This window comes from Lissotriton vulgaris, chromosome 7, assembly GCF_964263255.1.
Source record: "Lissotriton vulgaris chromosome 7, aLisVul1.2, whole genome shotgun sequence".
Classification (NCBI taxonomy): Eukaryota; Metazoa; Chordata; class Amphibia; order Caudata; family Salamandridae; genus Lissotriton; species Lissotriton vulgaris.
In genome coordinates, this window is record NC_141695.1 from 1,389,242,286 (window position 1) to 1,389,260,558 (window position 18,273).

An 18,273-nucleotide genomic window follows, 5' to 3' on the forward strand; every position below is an offset into this window, starting at 1 on the left:
TACAAAGGACTTTAGGAGAAGGAAGCACCTAAAAGCTAGGCGAAATGGTCCTAGATCCAAGGAAATCTTTTAGATCAGGCTCAGTTTCTTAAATAGTTTGCATTAACATAATCAGTTCCAGGTCTGTGTGGGGCTGAGCTTGAGAACTCCTTAGTAAGTAGGCGTTTACAACAATAAGGGGTTTAATATTACAACACAGGTGAACATTCAGACACATTATCATAAGCTCACCTTGTCCAGGGACCCAAGCATGCTGCCTTTCCACTCTCAGAGCCCTTCACCTAACCTACTGTGCAGCTGTTTCACCTTTAATATCACTGTTCCACAGGCAGCGTGACGTCACAATGCTCCTTGTCTGTAGCCCGACCCAGGAGCCTTTGCAAACCTGGTATAATCTACATACTTACGGTGTGTTTAGTCTTGGACCACAAATGCAGTGAAGAATAATGGATTGCTACTCTTCATCCATTTTTGACCATTGGCTCAGATTTGAATGCGTACTGGCCATCTGAGCATCTCTGCCAGGCCACCCTATGTCTAGAGACTGTAGATTTAGAGAGTTTATAAACATTGTCAGTTCATCAATAAAGTGTGCTCGCTTCGGCAGCACATATACTAAAATTGGAACGATACAGAGAAGATTAGCATGGCCCCTGCGCAAGGATGACACGCAAATTCGTGAAGCGTTCCATATTTTTAACAGCTTTCAGGAGAGAAATCTTTTTTGTTTTCAAGACTAATTGAAAAAATAAAGCAGGTCCCAGTGCTGTCCCCGTAATATGTATTTTTCAATTAGTCTCTCCTCAACATTTTTAATGTATTTGCTTTGCAGTAAAGAAGGTGCGCTCTATGTTCAGCTGCATTTAGCAAGGAAGCCTGCAGGACTTCTGGGACTTTTCTTTCTCTTTTTTAGCCTCACTGTCATTATTCTTCACCACCCCCAAATCTATACTGCTGCAGTGTTGTGTTGATTTGTGGGAATCAGGACAAAGAGAAGGGCAGGGCCTATGCAAATGAAGGCCTCAGGGATGTCTGGGAGTGCCTTTTTAGCAGTATTGTTAAAGTCCACCTTGCAACCGGATTGGTCGGGTAAGCTGAAAAACACCATGCCAGATTGGGCACCAGGTCTCTAGGCGCTTGGAGGACATATTGGGTCTACATCCCTCAGTTTCTGAGGTCCAAGAAATGTTCACCCTCTACCCTAATAGAGAGGTCTTGGCCGATCGTGGCTGAGAGGGGAAGAAGGTAGCAGTGCAAGATGCTTATGGTCCTTCTCTAATAATGGACCAACTTTCTCTCTCTCCTTACCTGTGGTTCTGCCTGGCTACTGGGGCTACCAGTTGTAAGCCTGCAGCCCACAGGGAGTTGGTTTGTTCCTCTCACACATGTAAATGGGTAAGCATTCAAGTGCACACACCTGCCTACGTCCACAGACCCTCGCGCACACACACTTTTGTCAACAAGCTTTTTCGCAATTAAGAGTATCAGGGACCCATGTTGAAATACAAAAGCAGCACACCACGTGACGGCCATCACATAGAGTCCAGCAGCAAATGGGAAACGTTTAACTAGCTGTGGTCCTATTACTTGCGCTCTACAGTGGAACAACTGCTGGATGAGTCCTGCTGGAGAATATTGAACCTACAACAAGTCTGAGGTAAATAAAAATTCCACAGGAATATAATCAAACAGGGACCTACAACCCGTCCGAGCCAGATAGGAGTCGAACCTACAATCTTCTGATCCGTAGTCAGACGCGTTATCCATTGCGCCACTGGCCCTATGTAGACTTACGCATCCTTTTGTCCTTAAGTGGGCTAGAAAGTGTGTGTATGTGTGTGTGAAGGCACAAGGGAACCCATCTGACCTCCTGGAAGTCTGTTCTGTGAGGTTTTCCCAAGTTTTACAAAGGACTTTAGGAGAAGGAAGCACCTAAAAGCTAGGCGAAATGGTCCTAGATCCAAGGAAATCTTTTAGATCAGGCTCAGTTTCTTAAATAGTTTGCATTAACATAATCAGTTCCAGGTCTGTGTGGGGCTGAGCTTGAGAACTCCTTAGTAAGTAGGCGTTTACAACAATAAGGGGTTTAATATTACAACACAGGTGAACATTCAGACACATTATCATAAGCTCACCTTGTCCAGGGACCCAAGCATGCTGCCTTTCCACTCTCAGAGCCCTTCACCTAACCTACTGTGCAGCTGTTTCACCTTTAATATCACTGTTCCACAGGCAGCGTGACGTCACAATGCTCCTTGTCTGTAGCCCGACCCAGGAGCCTTTGCAAACCTGGTATAATCTACATACTTACGGTGTGTTTAGTCTTGGACCACAAATGCAGTGAAGAATAATGGATTGCTACTCTTCATACATTTTTGACCATTGGCTCAGATTTGAATGCGTACTGGCCATCTGAGCATCTCTGCCAGGCCACCCTATGTCTAGAGACTGTAGATTTAGAGAGTTTATAAACATTGTCAGTTCATCAATAAAGTGTGCTCGCTTCGGCAGCACATATACTAAAATTGGAACGATACAGAGAAGATTAGCATGGCCCCTGCGCAAGGATGACACGCAAATTCGTGAAGCGTTCCATATTTTTAACAGCTTTCAGGAGAGAAATCTTTTTTGTTTTCAAGACTAATTGAAAAAATAAAGCAGGTCCCAGTGCTGTCCCCGTAATATGTATTTTTCAATTAGTCTCTCCTCAACATTTTTAATGTATTTGCTTTGCAGTAAAGAAGGTGCGCTCTATGTTCAGCTGCATTTAGCAAGGAAGCCTGCAGGACTTCTGGGACTTTTCTTTCTCTTTTTTAGCCTCACTGTCATTATTCTTCACCACCCCCAAATCTATACTGCTGCAGTGTTGTGTTGATTTGTGGGAATCAGGACAAAGAGAAGGGCAGGGCCTATGCAAATGAAGGCCTCAGGGATGTCTGGGAGTGCCTTTTTAGCAGTATTGTTAAAGTCCACCTTGCAACCGGATTGGTCGGGTAAGCTGAAAAACACCATGCCAGATTGGGCACCAGGTCTCTAGGCGCTTGGAGGACATATTGGGTCTACATCCCTCAGTTTCTGAGGTCCAAGAAATGTTCACCCTCTACCCTAATAGAGAGGTCTTGGCCGATCGTGGCTGAGAGGGGAAGAAGGTAGCAGTGCAAGATGCTTATGGTCCTTCTCTAATAATGGACCAACTTTCTCTCTCTCCTTACCTGTGGTTCTGCCTGGCTACTGGGGCTACCAGTTGTAAGCCTGCAGCCCACAGGGAGTTGGTTTGTTCCTCTCACACATGTAAATGGGTAAGCATTCAAGTGCACACACCTGCCTACGTCCACAGACCCTCGCGCACACACACTTTTGTCAACAAGCTTTTTCGCAATTAAGAGTATCAGGGACCCATGTTGAAATACAAAAGCAGCACACCACGTGACGGCCATCACATAGAGTCCAGCAGCAAATGGGAAACGTTTAACTAGCTGTGGTCCTATTACTTGCGCTCTACCGTGGAACAACTGCTGGATGAATCCTGCTGGAGAATATTGAACCTACAACAAGTCTGAGGTAAATAAAAATTCCACAGGAATATAATCAAACAGGGACCTACAACCCTTCCGAGCCAGATAGGAGTCGAACCTACAATCTTCTGATCCGTAGTCAGACGCGTTATCCATTGCGCCACTGGCCCTATGTAGACTTACGCATCCTTTTGTCCTTAAGTGGGCTAGAAAGTGTGTGTATGTGTGTGTGAAGGCACAAGGAAACCCATCTGACCTCCTGGAAGTCTGTTCTGTGAGGTTTTCCCAAGTTTTACAAAGGACTTTAGGAGAAGGAAGCACCTAAAAGCTAGGCGAAATGGTCCTAGATCCAAGGAAATCTTTTAGATCAGGCTCAGTTTCTTAAATAGTTTGCATTAACATAATCAGTTCCAGGTCTGTGTGGGGCTGAGCTTGAGAACTCCTTAGTAAGTAGGCGTTTACAACAATAAGGGGTTTAATATTACAACACAGGTGAACATTCAGACACATTATCATAAGCTCACCTTGTCCAGGGACCCAAGCATGCTGCCTTTCCACTCTCAGAGCCCTTCACCTAACCTACTGTGCAGCTGTTTCACCTTTAATATCACTGTTCCACAGGCAGTGTGACGTCACAATGCTCCTTGTCTGTAGCCCGACCCAGGAGCCTTTGCAAACCTGGTATAATCTACATACTTACGGTGTGTTTAGTCTTGGACCACAAATGCAGTGAAGAATAATGGATTGCTACTCTTCATACATTTTTGACCATTGGCTCAGATTTGAATGCGTACTGGCCATCTGAGCATCTCTGCCAGGCCACCCTATGTCTAGAGACTGTAGATTTAGAGAGTTTATAAACATTGTCAGTTCATCAATAAAGTGTGCTCGCTTCGGCAGCACATATACTAAAATTGGAACGATACAGAGAAGATTAGCATGGCCCCTGCGCAAGGATGACACGCAAATTCGTGAAGCGTTCCATATTTTTAACAGCTTTCAGGAGAGAAATCTTTTTTGTTTTCAAGACTAATTGAAAAAATAAAGCAGGTCCCAGTGCTGTCCCCGTAATATGTATTTTTCAATTAGTCTCTCCTCAACATTTTTAATGTATTTGCTTTGCAGTAAAGAAGGTGCGCTCTATGTTCAGCTGCATTTAGCAAGGAAGCCTGCAGGACTTCTGGGACTTTTCTTTCTCTTTTTTAGCCTCACTGTCATTATTCTTCACCACCCCCAAATCTATACTGCTGCAGTGTTGTGTTGATTTGTGGGAATCAGGACAAAGAGAAGGGCAGGGCCTATGCAAATGAAGGCCTCAGGGATGTCTGGGAGTGCCTTTTTAGCAGTATTGTTAAAGTCCACCTTGCAACCGGATTGGTCGGGTAAGCTGAAAAACACCATGCCAGATTGGGCACCAGGTCTCTAGGCGCTTGGAGGACATATTGGGTCTACATCCCTCAGTTTCTGAGGTCCAAGAAATGTTCACCCTCTACCCTAATAGAGAGGTCTTGGCCGATCGTGGCTGAGAGGGGAAGAAGGTAGCAGTGCAAGATGCTTATGGTCCTTCTCTAATAATGGACCAACTTTCTCTCTCTCCTTACCTGTGGTTCTGCCTGGCTACTGGGGCTACCAGTTGTAAGCCTGCAGCCCACAGGGAGTTGGTTTGTTCCTCTCACACATGTAAATGGGTAAGCATTCAAGTGCACACACCTGCCTACGTCCACAGACCCTCGCGCACACACACTTTTGTCAACAAGCTTTTTCGCAATTAAGAGTATCAGGGACCCATGTTGAAATACAAAAGCAGCACACCACGTGACGGCCATCACATAGAGTCCAGCAGCAAATGGGAAACGTTTAACTAGCTGTGGTCCTATTACTTGCGCTCTACCGTGGAACAACTGCTGGATGAATCCTGCTGGAGAATATTGAACCTACAACAAGTCTGAGGTAAATAAAAATTCCACAGGAATATAATCAAACAGGGACCTACAACCCTTCCGAGCCAGATAGGAGTCGAACCTACAATCTTCTGATCCGTAGTCAGACGCGTTATCCATTGCGCCACTGGCCCTATGTAGACTTACGCATCCTTTTGTCCTTAAGTGGGCTAGAAAGTGTGTGTATGTGTGTGTGAAGGCACAAGGAAACCCATCTGACCTCCTGGAAGTCTGTTCTGTGAGGTTTTCCCAAGTTTTACAAAGGACTTTAGGAGAAGGAAGCACCTAAAAGCTAGGCGAAATGGTCCTAGATCCAAGGAAATCTTTTAGATCAGGCTCAGTTTCTTAAATAGTTTGCATTAACATAATCAGTTCCAGGTCTGTGTGGGGCTGAGCTTGAGAACTCCTTAGTAAGTAGGCGTTTACAACAATAAGGGGTTTAATATTACAACACAGGTGAACATTCAGACACATTATCATAAGCTCACCTTGTCCAGGGACCCAAGCATGCTGCCTTTCCACTCTCAGAGCCCTTCACCTAACCTACTGTGCAGCTGTTTCACCTTTAATATCACTGTTCCACAGGCAGCGTGACGTCACAATGCTCCTTGTCTGTAGCCCGACCCAGGAGCCTTTGCAAACCTGGTATAATCTACATACTTACGGTGTGTTTAGTCTTGGACCACAAATGCAGTGAAGAATAATGGATTGCTACTCTTCATCCATTTTTGACCATTGGCTCAGATTTGAATGCGTACTGGCCATCTGAGCATCTCTGCCAGGCCACCCTATGTCTAGAGACTGTAGATTTAGAGAGTTTATAAACATTGTCAGTTCATCAATAAAGTGTGCTCGCTTCGGCAGCACATATACTAAAATTGGAACGATACAGAGAAGATTAGCATGGCCCCTGCGCAAGGATGACACGCAAATTCGTGAAGCGTTCCATATTTTTAACAGCTTTCAGGAGAGAAATCTTTTTTGTTTTCAAGACTAATTGAAAAAATAAAGCAGGTCCCAGTGCTGTCCCCGTAATATGTATTTTTCAATTAGTCTCTCCTCAACATTTTTAATGTATTTGCTTTGCAGTAAAGAAGGTGCGCTCTATGTTCAGCTGCATTTAGCAAGGAAGCCTGCAGGACTTCTGGGACTTTTCTTTCTCTTTTTTAGCCTCACTGTCATTATTCTTCACCACCCCCAAATCTATACTGCTGCAGTGTTGTGTTGATTTGTGGGAATCAGGACAAAGAGAAGGGCAGGGCCTATGCAAATGAAGGCCTCAGGGATGTCTGGGAGTGCCTTTTTAGCAGTATTGTTAAAGTCCACCTTGCAACCGGATTGGTCGGGTAAGCTGAAAAACACCATGCCAGATTGGGCACCAGGTCTCTAGGCGCTTGGAGGACATATTGGGTCTACATCCCTCAGTTTCTGAGGTCCAAGAAATGTTCACCCTCTACCCTAATAGAGAGGTCTTGGCCGATCGTGGCTGAGAGGGGAAGAAGGTAGCAGTGCAAGATGCTTATGGTCCTTCTCTAATAATGGACCAACTTTCTCTCTCTCCTTACCTGTGGTTCTGCCTGGCTACTGGGGCTACCAGTTGTAAGCCTGCAGCCCACAGGGAGTTGGTTTGTTCCTCTCACACATGTAAATGGGTAAGCATTCAAGTGCACACACCTGCCTACGTCCACAGACCCTCGCGCACACACACTTTTGTCAACAAGCTTTTTCGCAATTAAGAGTATCAGGGACCCATGTTGAAATACAAAAGCAGCACACCACGTGACGGCCATCACATAGAGTCCAGCAGCAAATGGGAAACGTTTAACTAGCTGTGGTCCTATTACTTGCGCTCTACAGTGGAACAACTGCTGGATGAGTCCTGCTGGAGAATATTGAACCTACAACAAGTCTGAGGTAAATAAAAATTCCACAGGAATATAATCAAACAGGGACCTACAACCCGTCCGAGCCAGATAGGAGTCGAACCTACAATCTTCTGATCCGTAGTCAGACGCGTTATCCATTGCGCCACTGGCCCTATGTAGACTTACGCATCCTTTTGTCCTTAAGTGGGCTAGAAAGTGTGTGTATGTGTGTGTGAAGGCACAAGGGAACCCATCTGACCTCCTGGAAGTCTGTTCTGTGAGGTTTTCCCAAGTTTTACAAAGGACTTTAGGAGAAGGAAGCACCTAAAAGCTAGGCGAAATGGTCCTAGATCCAAGGAAATCTTTTAGATCAGGCTCAGTTTCTTAAATAGTTTGCATTAACATAATCAGTTCCAGGTCTGTGTGGGGCTGAGCTTGAGAACTCCTTAGTAAGTAGGCGTTTACAACAATAAGGGGTTTAATATTACAACACAGGTGAACATTCAGACACATTATCATAAGCTCACCTTGTCCAGGGACCCAAGCATGCTGCCTTTCCACTCTCAGAGCCCTTCACCTAACCTACTGTGCAGCTGTTTCACCTTTAATATCACTGTTCCACAGGCAGCGTGACGTCACAATGCTCCTTGTCTGTAGCCCGACCCAGGAGCCTTTGCAAACCTGGTATAATCTACATACTTACGGTGTGTTTAGTCTTGGACCACAAATGCAGTGAAGAATAATGGATTGCTACTCTTCATACATTTTTGACCATTGGCTCAGATTTGAATGCGTACTGGCCATCTGAGCATCTCTGCCAGGCCACCCTATGTCTAGAGACTGTAGATTTAGAGAGTTTATAAACATTGTCAGTTCATCAATAAAGTGTGCTCGCTTCGGCAGCACATATACTAAAATTGGAACGATACAGAGAAGATTAGCATGGCCCCTGCGCAAGGATGACACGCAAATTCGTGAAGCGTTCCATATTTTTAACAGCTTTCAGGAGAGAAATCTTTTTTGTTTTCAAGACTAATTGAAAAAATAAAGCAGGTCCCAGTGCTGTCCCCGTAATATGTATTTTTCAATTAGTCTCTCCTCAACATTTTTAATGTATTTGCTTTGCAGTAAAGAAGGTGCGCTCTATGTTCAGCTGCATTTAGCAAGGAAGCCTGCAGGACTTCTGGGACTTTTCTTTCTCTTTTTTAGCCTCACTGTCATTATTCTTCACCACCCCCAAATCTATACTGCTGCAGTGTTGTGTTGATTTGTGGGAATCAGGACAAAGAGAAGGGCAGGGCCTATGCAAATGAAGGCCTCAGGGATGTCTGGGAGTGCCTTTTTAGCAGTATTGTTAAAGTCCACCTTGCAACCGGATTGGTCGGGTAAGCTGAAAAACACCATGCCAGATTGGGCACCAGGTCTCTAGGCGCTTGGAGGACATATTGGGTCTACATCCCTCAGTTTCTGAGGTCCAAGAAATGTTCACCCTCTACCCTAATAGAGAGGTCTTGGCCGATCGTGGCTGAGAGGGGAAGAAGGTAGCAGTGCAAGATGCTTATGGTCCTTCTCTAATAATGGACCAACTTTCTCTCTCTCCTTACCTGTGGTTCTGCCTGGCTACTGGGGCTACCAGTTGTAAGCCTGCAGCCCACAGGGAGTTGGTTTGTTCCTCTCACACATGTAAATGGGTAAGCATTCAAGTGCACACACCTGCCTACGTCCACAGACCCTCGCGCACACACACTTTTGTCAACAAGCTTTTTCGCAATTAAGAGTATCAGGGACCCATGTTGAAATACAAAAGCAGCACACCACGTGACGGCCATCACATAGAGTCCAGCAGCAAATGGGAAACGTTTAACTAGCTGTGGTCCTATTACTTGCGCTCTACCGTGGAACAACTGCTGGATGAATCCTGCTGGAGAATATTGAACCTACAACAAGTCTGAGGTAAATAAAAATTCCACAGGAATATAATCAAACAGGGACCTACAACCCTTCCGAGCCAGATAGGAGTCGAACCTACAATCTTCTGATCCGTAGTCAGACGCGTTATCCATTGCGCCACTGGCCCTATGTAGACTTACGCATCCTTTTGTCCTTAAGTGGGCTAGAAAGTGTGTGTATGTGTGTGTGAAGGCACAAGGAAACCCATCTGACCTCCTGGAAGTCTGTTCTGTGAGGTTTTCCCAAGTTTTACAAAGGACTTTAGGAGAAGGAAGCACCTAAAAGCTAGGCGAAATGGTCCTAGATCCAAGGAAATCTTTTAGATCAGGCTCAGTTTCTTAAATAGTTTGCATTAACATAATCAGTTCCAGGTCTGTGTGGGGCTGAGCTTGAGAACTCCTTAGTAAGTAGGCGTTTACAACAATAAGGGGTTTAATATTACAACACAGGTGAACATTCAGACACATTATCATAAGCTCACCTTGTCCAGGGACCCAAGCATGCTGCCTTTCCACTCTCAGAGCCCTTCACCTAACCTACTGTGCAGCTGTTTCACCTTTAATATCACTGTTCCACAGGCAGCGTGACGTCACAATGCTCCTTGTCTGTAGCCCGACCCAGGAGCCTTTGCAAACCTGGTATAATCTACATACTTACGGTGTGTTTAGTCTTGGACCACAAATGCAGTGAAGAATAATGGATTGCTACTCTTCATCCATTTTTGACCATTGGCTCAGATTTGAATGCGTACTGGCCATCTGAGCATCTCTGCCAGGCCACCCTATGTCTAGAGACTGTAGATTTAGAGAGTTTATAAACATTGTCAGTTCATCAATAAAGTGTGCTCGCTTCGGCAGCACATATACTAAAATTGGAACGATACAGAGAAGATTAGCATGGCCCCTGCGCAAGGATGACACGCAAATTCGTGAAGCGTTCCATATTTTTAACAGCTTTCAGGAGAGAAATCTTTTTTGTTTTCAAGACTAATTGAAAAAATAAAGCAGGTCCCAGTGCTGTCCCCGTAATATGTATTTTTCAATTAGTCTCTCCTCAACGTTTTTAATGTATTTGCTTTGCAGTAAAGAAGGTGCGCTCTATGTTCAGCTGCATTTAGCAAGGAAGCCTGCAGGACTTCTGGGACTTTTCTTTCTCTTTTTTAGCCTCACTGTCATTATTCTTCACCACCCCCAAATCTATACTGCTGCAGTGTTGTGTTGATTTGTGGGAATCAGGACAAAGAGAAGGGCAGGGCCTATGCAAATGAAGGCCTCAGGGATGTCTGGGAGTGCCTTTTTAGCAGTATTGTTAAAGTCCACCTTGCAACCGGATTGGTCGGGTAAGCTGAAAAACACCATGCCAGATTGGGCACCAGGTCTCTAGGCGCTTGGAGGACATATTGGGTCTACATCCCTCAGTTTCTGAGGTCCAAGAAATGTTCACCCTCTACCCTAATAGAGAGGTCTTGGCCGATCGTGGCTGAGAGGGGAAGAAGGTAGCAGTGCAAGATGCTTATGGTCCTTCTCTAATAATGGACCAACTTTCTCTCTCTCCTTACCTGTGGTTCTGCCTGGCTACTGGGGCTACCAGTTGTAAGCCTGCAGCCCACAGGGAGTTGGTTTGTTCCTCTCACACATGTAAATGGGTAAGCATTCAAGTGCACACACCTGCCTACGTCCACAGACCCTCGCGCACACACACTTTTGTCAACAAGCTTTTTCGCAATTAAGAGTATCAGGGACCCATGTTGAAATACAAAAGCAGCACACCACGTGACGGCCATCACATAGAGTCCAGCAGCAAATGGGAAACGTTTAACTAGCTGTGGTCCTATTACTTGCGCTCTACCGTGGAACAACTGCTGGATGAGTCCTGCTGGAGAATATTGAACCTACAACAAGTCTGAGGTAAATAAAAATTCCACAGGAATATAATCAAACAGGGACCTACAACCCTTCCGAGCCAGATAGGAGTCGAACCTACAATCTTCTGATCCGTAGTCAGACGCGTTATCCATTGCGCCACTGGCCCTATGTAGACTTACGCATCCTTTTGTCCTTAAGTGGGCTAGAAAGTGTGTGTATGTGTGTGTGAAGGCACAAGGGAACCCATCTGACCTCCTGGAAGTCTGTTCTGTGAGGTTTTCCCAAGTTTTACAAAGGACTTTAGGAGAAGGAAGCACCTAAAAGCTAGGCGAAATGGTCCTAGATCCAAGGAAATCTTTTAGATCAGGCTCAGTTTCTTAAATAGTTTGCATTAACATAATCAGTTCCAGGTCTGTGTGGGGCTGAGCTTGAGAACTCCTTAGTAAGTAGGCGTTTACAACAATAAGGGGTTTAATATTACAACACAGGTGAACATTCAGACACATTATCATAAGCTCACCTTGTCCAGGGACCCAAGCATGCTGCCTTTCCACTCTCAGAGCCCTTCACCTAACCTACTGTGCAGCTGTTTCACCTTTAATATCACTGTTCCACAGGCAGTGTGACGTCACAATGCTCCTTGTCTGTAGCCCGACCCAGGAGCCTTTGCAAACCTGGTATAATCTACATACTTACGGTGTGTTTAGTCTTGGACCACAAATGCAGTGAAGAATAATGGATTGCTACTCTTCATACATTTTTGACCATTGGCTCAGATTTGAATGCGTACTGGCCATCTGAGCATCTCTGCCAGGCCACCCTATGTCTAGAGACTGTAGATTTAGAGAGTTTATAAACATTGTCAGTTCATCAATAAAGTGTGCTCGCTTCGGCAGCACATATACTAAAATTGGAACGATACAGAGAAGATTAGCATGGCCCCTGCGCAAGGATGACACGCAAATTCGTGAAGCGTTCCATATTTTTAACAGCTTTCAGGAGAGAAATCTTTTTTGTTTTCAAGACTAATTGAAAAAATAAAGCAGGTCCCAGTGCTGTCCCCGTAATATGTATTTTTCAATTAGTCTCTCCTCAACATTTTTAATGTATTTGCTTTGCAGTAAAGAAGGTGCGCTCTATGTTCAGCTGCATTTAGCAAGGAAGCCTGCAGGACTTCTGGGACTTTTCTTTCTCTTTTTTAGCCTCACTGTCATTATTCTTCACCACCCCCAAATCTATACTGCTGCAGTGTTGTGTTGATTTGTGGGAATCAGGACAAAGAGAAGGGCAGGGCCTATGCAAATGAAGGCCTCAGGGATGTCTGGGAGTGCCTTTTTAGCAGTATTGTTAAAGTCCACCTTGCAACCGGATTGGTCGGGTAAGCTGAAAAACACCATGCCAGATTGGGCACCAGGTCTCTAGGCGCTTGGAGGACATATTGGGTCTACATCCCTCAGTTTCTGAGGTCCAAGAAATGTTCACCCTCTACCCTAATAGAGAGGTCTTGGCCGATCGTGGCTGAGAGGGGAAGAAGGTAGCAGTGCAAGATGCTTATGGTCCTTCTCTAATAATGGACCAACTTTCTCTCTCTCCTTACCTGTGGTTCTGCCTGGCTACTGGGGCTACCAGTTGTAAGCCTGCAGCCCACAGGGAGTTGGTTTGTTCCTCTCACACATGTAAATGGGTAAGCATTCAAGTGCACACACCTGCCTACGTCCACAGACCCTCGCGCACACACACTTTTGTCAACAAGCTTTTTCGCAATTAAGAGTATCAGGGACCCATGTTGAAATACAAAAGCAGCACACCACGTGACGGCCATCACATAGAGTCCAGCAGCAAATGGGAAACGTTTAACTAGCTGTGGTCCTATTACTTGCGCTCTACCGTGGAACAACTGCTGGATGAATCCTGCTGGAGAATATTGAACCTACAACAAGTCTGAGGTAAATAAAAATTCCACAGGAATATAATCAAACAGGGACCTACAACCCTTCCGAGCCAGATAGGAGTCGAACCTACAATCTTCTGATCCGTAGTCAGACGCGTTATCCATTGCGCCACTGGCCCTATGTAGACTTACGCATCCTTTTGTCCTTAAGTGGGCTAGAAAGTGTGTGTATGTGTGTGTGAAGGCACAAGGAAACCCATCTGACCTCCTGGAAGTCTGTTCTGTGAGGTTTTCCCAAGTTTTACAAAGGACTTTAGGAGAAGGAAGCACCTAAAAGCTAGGCGAAATGGTCCTAGATCCAAGGAAATCTTTTAGATCAGGCTCAGTTTCTTAAATAGTTTGCATTAACATAATCAGTTCCAGGTCTGTGTGGGGCTGAGCTTGAGAACTCCTTAGTAAGTAGGCGTTTACAACAATAAGGGGTTTAATATTACAACACAGGTGAACATTCAGACACATTATCATAAGCTCACCTTGTCCAGGGACCCAAGCATGCTGCCTTTCCACTCTCAGAGCCCTTCACCTAACCTACTGTGCAGCTGTTTCACCTTTAATATCACTGTTCCACAGGCAGCGTGACGTCACAATGCTCCTTGTCTGTAGCCCGACCCAGGAGCCTTTGCAAACCTGGTATAATCTACATACTTACGGTGTGTTTAGTCTTGGACCACAAATGCAGTGAAGAATAATGGATTGCTACTCTTCATCCATTTTTGACCATTGGCTCAGATTTGAATGCGTACTGGCCATCTGAGCATCTCTGCCAGGCCACCCTATGTCTAGAGACTGTAGATTTAGAGAGTTTATAAACATTGTCAGTTCATCAATAAAGTGTGCTCGCTTCGGCAGCACATATACTAAAATTGGAACGATACAGAGAAGATTAGCATGGCCCCTGCGCAAGGATGACACGCAAATTCGTGAAGCGTTCCATATTTTTTACAGCTTTCAGGAGAGAAATCTTTTTTGTTTTCAAGACTAATTGAAAAAATAAAGCAGGTCCCAGTGCTGTCCCCGTAATATGTATTTTTCAATTAGTCTCTCCTCAACATTTTTAATGTATTTGCTTTGCAGTAAAGAAGGTGCGCTCTATGTTCAGCTGCATTTAGCAAGGAAGCCTGCAGGACTTCTGGGACTTTTCTTTCTCTTTTTTAGCCTCACTGTCATTATTCTTCACCACCCCCAAATCTATACTGCTGCAGTGTTGTGTTGATTTGTGGGAATCAGGACAAAGAGAAGGGCAGGGCCTATGCAAATGAAGGCCTCAGGGATGTCTGGGAGTGCCTTTTTAGCAGTATTGTTAAAGTCCACCTTGCAACCGGATTGGTCGGGTAAGCTGAAAAACACCATGCCAGATTGGGCACCAGGTCTCTAGGCGCTTGGAGGACATATTGGGTCTACATCCCTCAGTTTCTGAGGTCCAAGAAATGTTCACCCTCTACCCTAATAGAGAGGTCTTGGCCGATCGTGGCTGAGAGGGGAAGAAGGTAGCAGTGCAAGATGCTTATGGTCCTTCTCTAATAATGGACCAACTTTCTCTCTCTCCTTACCTGTGGTTCTGCCTGGCTACTGGGGCTACCAGTTGTAAGCCTGCAGCCCACAGGGAGTTGGTTTGTTCCTCTCACACATGTAAATGGGTAAGCATTCAAGTGCACACACCTGCCTACGTCCACAGACCCTCGCGCACACACACTTTTGTCAACAAGCTTTTTCGCAATTAAGAGTATCAGGGACCCATGTTGAAATACAAAAGCAGCACACCACGTGACGGCCATCACATAGAGTCCAGCAGCAAATGGGAAACGTTTAACTAGCTGTGGTCCTATTACTTGCGCTCTACCGTGGAACAACTGCTGGATGAGTCCTGCTGGAGAATATTGAACCTACAACAAGTCTGAGGTAAATAAAAATTCCACAGGAATATAATCAAACAGGGACCTACAACCCTTCCGAGCCAGATAGGAGTCGAACCTACAATCTTCTGATCCGTAGTCAGACGCGTTATCCATTGCGCCACTGGCCCTATGTAGACTTACGCATCCTTTTGTCCTTAAGTGGGCTAGAAAGTGTGTGTATGTGTGTGTGAAGGCACAAGGGAACCCATCTGACCTCCTGGAAGTCTGTTCTGTGAGGTTTTCCCAAGTTTTACAAAGGACTTTAGGAGAAGGAAGCACCTAAAAGCTAGGCGAAATGGTCCTAGATCCAAGGAAATCTTTTAGATCAGGCTCAGTTTCTTAAATAGTTTGCATTAACATAATCAGTTCCAGGTCTGTGTGGGGCTGAGCTTGAGAACTCCTTAGTAAGTAGGCGTTTACAACAATAAGGGGTTTAATATTACAACACAGGTGAACATTCAGACACATTATCATAAGCTCACCTTGTCCAGGGACCCAAGCATGCTGCCTTTCCACTCTCAGAGCCCTTCACCTAACCTACTGTGCAGCTGTTTCACCTTTAATATCACTGTTCCACAGGCAGTGTGACGTCACAATGCTCCTTGTCTGTAGCCCGACCCAGGAGCCTTTGCAAACCTGGTATAATCTACATACTTACGGTGTGTTTAGTCTTGGACCACAAATGCAGTGAAGAATAATGGATTGCTACTCTTCATACATTTTTGACCATTGGCTCAGATTTGAATGCGTACTGGCCATCTGAGCATCTCTGCCAGGCCACCCTATGTCTAGAGACTGTAGATTTAGAGAGTTTATAAACATTGTCAGTTCATCAATAAAGTGTGCTCGCTTCGGCAGCACATATACTAAAATTGGAACGATACAGAGAAGATTAGCATGGCCCCTGCGCAAGGATGACACGCAAATTCGTGAAGCGTTCCATATTTTTAACAGCTTTCAGGAGAGAAATCTTTTTTGTTTTCAAGACTAATTGAAAAAATAAAGCAGGTCCCAGTGCTGTCCCCGTAATATGTATTTTTCAATTAGTCTCTCCTCAACATTTTTAATGTATTTGCTTTGCAGTAAAGAAGGTGCGCTCTATGTTCAGCTGCATTTAGCAAGGAAGCCTGCAGGACTTCTGGGACTTTTCTTTCTCTTTTTTAGCCTCACTGTCATTATTCTTCACCACCCCCAAATCTATACTGCTGCAGTGTTGTGTTGATTTGTGGGAATCAGGACAAAGAGAAGGGCAGGGCCTATGCAAATGAAGGCCTCAGGGATGTCTGGGAGTGCCTTTTTAGCAGTATTGTTAAAGTCCACCTTGCAACCGGATTGGTCGGGTAAGCTGAAAAACACCATGCCAGATTGGGCACCAGGTCTCTAGGCGCTTGGAGGACATATTGGGTCTACATCCCTCAGTTTCTGAGGTCCAAGAAATGTTCACCCTCTACCCTAATAGAGAGGTCTTGGCCGATCGTGGCTGAGAGGGGAAGAAGGTAGCAGTGCAAGATGCTTATGGTCCTTCTCTAATAATGGACCAACTTTCTCTCTCTCCTTACCTGTGGTTCTGCCTGGCTACTGGGGCTACCAGTTGTAAGCCTGCAGCCCACAGGGAGTTGGTTTGTTCCTCTCACACATGTAAATGGGTAAGCATTCAAGTGCACACACCTGCCTACGTCCACAGACCCTCGCGCACACACACTTTTGTCAACAAGCTTTTTCGCAATTAAGAGTATCAGGGACCCATGTTGAAATACAAAAGCAGCACACCACGTGACGGCCATCACATAGAGTCCAGCAGCAAATGGGAAACGTTTAACTAGCTGTGGTCCTATTACTTGCGCTCTACCGTGGAACAACTGCTGGATGAATCCTGCTGGAGAATATTGAACCTACAACAAGTCTGAGGTAAATAAAAATTCCACAGGAATATAATCAAACAGGGACCTACAACCCTTCCGAGCCAGATAGGAGTCGAACCTACAATCTTCTGATCCGTAGTCAGACGCGTTATCCATTGCGCCACTGGCCCTATGTAGACTTACGCATCCTTTTGTCCTTAAGTGGGCTAGAAAGTGTGTGTATGTGTGTGTGAAGGCACAAGGAAACCCATCTGACCTCCTGGAAGTCTGTTCTGTGAGGTTTTCCCAAGTTTTACAAAGGACTTTAGGAGAAGGAAGCACCTAAAAGCTAGGCGAAATGGTCCTAGATCCAAGGAAATCTTTTAGATCAGGCTCAGTTTCTTAAATAGTTTGCATTAACATAATCAGTTCCAGGTCTGTGTGGGGCTGAGCTTGAGAACTCCTTAGTAAGTAGGCGTTTACAACAATAAGGGGTTTAATATTACAACACAGGTGAACATTCAGACACATTATCATAAGCTCACCTTGTCCAGGGACCCAAGCATGCTGCCTTTCCACTCTCAGAGCCCTTCACCTAACCTACTGTGCAGCTGTTTCACCTTTAATATCACTGTTCCACAGGCAGCGTGACGTCACAATGCTCCTTGTCTGTAGCCCGACCCAGGAGCCTTTGCAAACCTGGTATAATCTACATACTTACGGTGTGTTTAGTCTTGGACCACAAATGCAGTGAAGAATAATGGATTGCTACTCTTCATCCATTTTTGACCATTGGCTCAGATTTGAATGCGTACTGGCCATCTGAGCATCTCTGCCAGGCCACCCTATGTCTAGAGACTGTAGATTTAGAGAGTTTATAAACATTGTCAGTTCATCAATAAAGTGTGCTCGCTTCGGCAGCACATATACTAAAATTGGAACGATACAGAGAAGATTAGCATGGCCCCTGCGCAAGGATGACACGCAAATTCGTGAAGCGTTCCATATTTTTAACAGCTTTCAGGAGAGAAATCTTTTTTGTTTTCAAGACTAATTGAAAAAATAAAGCAGGTCCCAGTGCTGTCCCCGTAATATGTATTTTTCAATTAGTCTCTCCTCAACATTTTTAATGTATTTGCTTTGCAGTAAAGAAGGTGCGCTCTATGTTCAGCTGCATTTAGCAAGGAAGCCTGCAGGACTTCTGGGACTTTTCTTTCTCTTTTTTAGCCTCACTGTCATTATTCTTCACCACCCCCAAATCTATACTGCTGCAGTGTTGTGTTGATTTGTGGGAATCAGGACAAAGAGAAGGGCAGGGCCTATGCAAATGAAGGCCTCAGGGATGTCTGGGAGTGCCTTTTTAGCAGTATTGTTAAAGTCCACCTTGCAACCGGATTGGTCGGGTAAGCTGAAAAACACCATGCCAGATTGGGCACCAGGTCTCTAGGCGC

General features: G+C 45.1%; 19 non-coding genes across 19 annotated transcripts; 10 read left to right on the top strand and 9 right to left on the bottom strand.

Annotated features, from left to right (window-relative positions):
* The first annotated feature begins 591 nt into the window (after nt 1-591).
* LOC147703890 (U6 spliceosomal RNA) lies at nt 592-698 on the top strand. Its single transcript, XR_015298278.1, has one exon. It is a non-coding gene; the product is annotated as a U6 spliceosomal RNA (small nuclear RNA).
* A 1,010-nt stretch (nt 699-1,708) lies between these two features.
* Nucleotides 1,709-1,781, bottom strand: TRNAR-ACG (transfer RNA arginine (anticodon ACG)). The gene has a single exon. It is a non-coding gene; the product is annotated as a tRNA-Arg (tRNA).
* Nucleotides 1,782-2,495: 714 nt separating this feature from the next.
* On the top strand, nt 2,496-2,602 carry LOC147703892 (U6 spliceosomal RNA). The gene has a single exon (XR_015298289.1). It is a non-coding gene; the product is annotated as a U6 spliceosomal RNA (small nuclear RNA).
* A 1,010-nt stretch (nt 2,603-3,612) lies between these two features.
* Nucleotides 3,613-3,685, bottom strand: TRNAR-ACG (transfer RNA arginine (anticodon ACG)). Its single transcript has one exon. It is a non-coding gene; the product is annotated as a tRNA-Arg (tRNA).
* A 714-nt stretch (nt 3,686-4,399) lies between these two features.
* On the top strand, nt 4,400-4,506 carry LOC147703894 (U6 spliceosomal RNA). Its single transcript, XR_015298301.1, has one exon. It is a non-coding gene; the product is annotated as a U6 spliceosomal RNA (small nuclear RNA).
* A 1,010-nt stretch (nt 4,507-5,516) lies between these two features.
* TRNAR-ACG (transfer RNA arginine (anticodon ACG)) lies at nt 5,517-5,589 on the bottom strand. The gene has a single exon. It is a non-coding gene; the product is annotated as a tRNA-Arg (tRNA).
* Nucleotides 5,590-6,303: 714 nt separating this feature from the next.
* Nucleotides 6,304-6,410, top strand: LOC147703896 (U6 spliceosomal RNA). Its single transcript, XR_015298312.1, has one exon. It is a non-coding gene; the product is annotated as a U6 spliceosomal RNA (small nuclear RNA).
* Nucleotides 6,411-7,420: 1,010 nt separating this feature from the next.
* TRNAR-ACG (transfer RNA arginine (anticodon ACG)) lies at nt 7,421-7,493 on the bottom strand. Its single transcript has one exon. It is a non-coding gene; the product is annotated as a tRNA-Arg (tRNA).
* Nucleotides 7,494-8,207: 714 nt separating this feature from the next.
* LOC147703898 (U6 spliceosomal RNA) lies at nt 8,208-8,314 on the top strand. Its single transcript, XR_015298323.1, has one exon. It is a non-coding gene; the product is annotated as a U6 spliceosomal RNA (small nuclear RNA).
* Nucleotides 8,315-9,324: 1,010 nt separating this feature from the next.
* Nucleotides 9,325-9,397, bottom strand: TRNAR-ACG (transfer RNA arginine (anticodon ACG)). The gene has a single exon. It is a non-coding gene; the product is annotated as a tRNA-Arg (tRNA).
* Nucleotides 9,398-10,111: 714 nt separating this feature from the next.
* On the top strand, nt 10,112-10,218 carry LOC147703900 (U6 spliceosomal RNA). Its single transcript, XR_015298334.1, has one exon. It is a non-coding gene; the product is annotated as a U6 spliceosomal RNA (small nuclear RNA).
* A 1,010-nt stretch (nt 10,219-11,228) lies between these two features.
* TRNAR-ACG (transfer RNA arginine (anticodon ACG)) lies at nt 11,229-11,301 on the bottom strand. Its single transcript has one exon. It is a non-coding gene; the product is annotated as a tRNA-Arg (tRNA).
* A 714-nt stretch (nt 11,302-12,015) lies between these two features.
* On the top strand, nt 12,016-12,122 carry LOC147703902 (U6 spliceosomal RNA). Its single transcript, XR_015298345.1, has one exon. It is a non-coding gene; the product is annotated as a U6 spliceosomal RNA (small nuclear RNA).
* Nucleotides 12,123-13,132: 1,010 nt separating this feature from the next.
* On the bottom strand, nt 13,133-13,205 carry TRNAR-ACG (transfer RNA arginine (anticodon ACG)). The gene has a single exon. It is a non-coding gene; the product is annotated as a tRNA-Arg (tRNA).
* A 714-nt stretch (nt 13,206-13,919) lies between these two features.
* Nucleotides 13,920-14,026, top strand: LOC147703904 (U6 spliceosomal RNA). The gene has a single exon (XR_015298356.1). It is a non-coding gene; the product is annotated as a U6 spliceosomal RNA (small nuclear RNA).
* A 1,010-nt stretch (nt 14,027-15,036) lies between these two features.
* TRNAR-ACG (transfer RNA arginine (anticodon ACG)) lies at nt 15,037-15,109 on the bottom strand. Its single transcript has one exon. It is a non-coding gene; the product is annotated as a tRNA-Arg (tRNA).
* Nucleotides 15,110-15,823: 714 nt separating this feature from the next.
* On the top strand, nt 15,824-15,930 carry LOC147703906 (U6 spliceosomal RNA). The gene has a single exon (XR_015298367.1). It is a non-coding gene; the product is annotated as a U6 spliceosomal RNA (small nuclear RNA).
* A 1,010-nt stretch (nt 15,931-16,940) lies between these two features.
* TRNAR-ACG (transfer RNA arginine (anticodon ACG)) lies at nt 16,941-17,013 on the bottom strand. Its single transcript has one exon. It is a non-coding gene; the product is annotated as a tRNA-Arg (tRNA).
* A 714-nt stretch (nt 17,014-17,727) lies between these two features.
* On the top strand, nt 17,728-17,834 carry LOC147703908 (U6 spliceosomal RNA). The gene has a single exon (XR_015298378.1). It is a non-coding gene; the product is annotated as a U6 spliceosomal RNA (small nuclear RNA).
* Nucleotides 17,835-18,273: the final 439 nt, after the last annotated feature.